The sequence below is a fragment of the Ambystoma mexicanum genome, chromosome 4q (genome assembly GCF_040938575.1).
Source record: "Ambystoma mexicanum isolate Mex_15411 chromosome 4q, UKY_AmexF1_1, whole genome shotgun sequence".
NCBI lineage: Eukaryota > Metazoa > Chordata > Amphibia > Caudata > Ambystomatidae > Ambystoma > Ambystoma mexicanum.
This window is the reverse complement of record NC_090928.1, coordinates 528,771,495-528,773,994: the sequence shown is the minus strand read 5'-3', so window position 1 is coordinate 528,773,994 and position 2,500 is coordinate 528,771,495. Positions and strand designations below refer to the sequence as shown.

Below are 2,500 nucleotides of genomic sequence, written 5' to 3'. Positions count from 1 at the left end.
AAAAGTATGCATCATCTTACTATAAAATAAAGTGGAGAAAACACGAATAAGACTTTTTTCCACACAGGTTTAATCGGCTATTTCCTGATATTCTTCAATGCGTTCTGATACTGACTGGTAATTGTGTTTGATACTTTCTTAGACTATTTCTGCCTCTGGCTGATGTGTATTTTCTTTCCAAACTCCACCAGAGCCTATGATTACACAGCATCCTATCTGTGGAAAGCGGCAGTGCAGGGATAGGGAAGAAAACTATAGGCATCCAAAGGAGCCCGGCTAGCTCAGTCGGTAGAGCATGAGACTTTTAATCTCAGGGTCGTGGGTTCGAGCCCCATGTTGGGCAAAAACAACTAAAATTTTAGTGCTTTTTGACCAAAAAAATAGAAATTGAAAGTCTCTTTGCAATATTTGCAATATTTTGATTGTTAACATGCAATATATGAATGCATGTCTGGATGATGTGTAATGGGGCAATACCATACCTTAATGTATTCACTGTAAAAGAAAAAGTATGCATCATCTTACTATAAAATAAAGTGGAGAAAACACAAATAAGACTTTTTTCCACACAGGTTTAATCGGCTATTTCCTGATATTCTTCAATGCGTTCTGATATTGACTGGTAATTGTGTTTGATACTTTCTTAGACTATTTCTGCCTCTGGCTGATGTGTATTTTCTTTCCAAACTCCACCAGAGCCTATGATTACACAGCATCCTATCTGTGGAAAACGGCAGTGCAGGGATAGGGAAGAAAACTATAGGCATCCAAAGGATCCCGGCTAGCTCAGTCGGTAGAGCATGAGACTCTTAATCTCAGGGTCGTGGGTTCGAGCCCCACGTTCGGCGAAAACTACTAAAATTTTAGTGCTTTTTGACCAAAAAAATAGAAATTGAAAGTCTCTTTACAATATTTGCAATATTTTGATTGTTAACATGCAATATATGAATGCATGTCTGGATGATGTGTAATGGGGCAATACCACACCTTAATGTATTCACTGTAAAAGAAAAAGTATGTATCATCTTACTATAAAATAAAGTGGAGAAAACACAAATAAGACTTTTTTCCACACAGGTTTAATCGGCTATTTCCTGATATTCTTCAATGCGTTCTGATATTGACTGGTAATTGTGTTTGATACTTTCTTAGACTATTTCTGCCTCTGGCTGATGTGTATTTTCTTTCCAAACTCCACCAGAGCCTATGATTACACAGCATCCTATCTGTGGAAAGCGGCAGTGCAGGGATAGGGAAGAAAACTATAGGCATCCAAAGGAGCCCGGCTAGCTCAGTCGGTAGAGCATGAGACTCTTAATCTCAGGGTCGTGGGTTCGAGCCCCATGTTGGGCGAAAACAACTAAAATTGTGGTGCTTTTTGACCAAAAAAATAGAAATTGAAAGTCTCTTTGCAATATTTTCATTGTTAACATGCAATATATGAATGCATGTCTGGATGATGTGTAATGGGGCAATACCACACCTTAATGTATTCACTGTAAAAGAAAAAGTATGTATCATCTTACTATAAAATAAAGTGGAGAAAACACAAATAAGACTTTTTTCCACACAGGTTTAATCGGCTATTTCCTGATATTCTTCAATGCGTTCTGATATTGACTGGTAATTGTGTTTGATACTTTCTTAGACTATTTCTGCCTCTGGCTGATGTGTATTTTCTTTCCAAACTCCACCAGAGCCTATGATTACACAGCATCCTATCTGTGGAAAGCGGCAGTGCAGGGATAGGGAAGAAAACTATAGGCATCCAAAGGAGCCCGGCTAGCTCAGTCGGTAGAGCATGAGACTCTTAATCTCAGGGTCGTGGGTTCGAGCCCCATGTTGGGCGAAAACAACTAAAATTTTAGTGCTTTTTGACCAAAAAAATAGAAATTGAAAGTCTCTTTGCAATATTTTCATTGTTAACATGCAATATATGAATGCATGTCTGGATGATGTGTAATGGGGCAATACCACACCTTAATGTATTCACTGTAAAAGAAAAAGTATGTATCATCTTACTATAAAATAAAGTGGAGAAAACACAAATAAGACTTTTTTCCACACAGGTTTAATCGGCTATTTCCCTGATATTCTTCAATGCGTTCTGATATTGACTGGTAATTGTGTTTGATACTTTCTTAGACTATTTCTGCCTCTGGCTGATGTGTATTTTCTTTCCAAACTCCACCAGAGCCTATGATTACACAGCATCCTATCTGTGGAAAACGGCAGTGCAGGGATAGGGAAGAAAACTATAGGCATCCAAAGGAGCCCGGCTAGCTCAGTCGGTAGAGCATGAGACTCTTAATCTCAGGGTCGTGGGTTCGAGCCCCACGTTGGGCGAAAACAACTAAAATTGTAGTGCTTTTTGACCAAAAAAATACATCCTATCTCTGGAAAACGGCAGGGATAGGGAAGAAAACTATAGGCATCCAAAGGAGCCCGGCTAGCTCAGTCGGTAGAGCATGAGACTCTTAATCTCAGGGTCGTGGGTTCG

General features: G+C 39.2%; 2 non-coding genes across 2 annotated transcripts in view; both read left to right on the top strand.

Moving 5' to 3' along the window:
• The first annotated feature begins 2,273 nt into the window (after nt 1–2,273).
• TRNAK-CUU (transfer RNA lysine (anticodon CUU)) lies at nt 2,274–2,346 on the top strand. The gene has a single exon. It is a non-coding gene; the product is annotated as a tRNA-Lys (tRNA).
• Nucleotides 2,347–2,443: 97 nt separating this feature from the next.
• Nucleotides 2,444–2,500, top strand: part of TRNAK-CUU (transfer RNA lysine (anticodon CUU)) — a 73-nt gene continuing 16 nt past the window's right edge. The window contains exon 1 of the tRNA in view: nt 2,444–2,500. This exon is cut by the window's right edge and continues 16 nt beyond it. This is a non-coding gene — a tRNA (tRNA-Lys).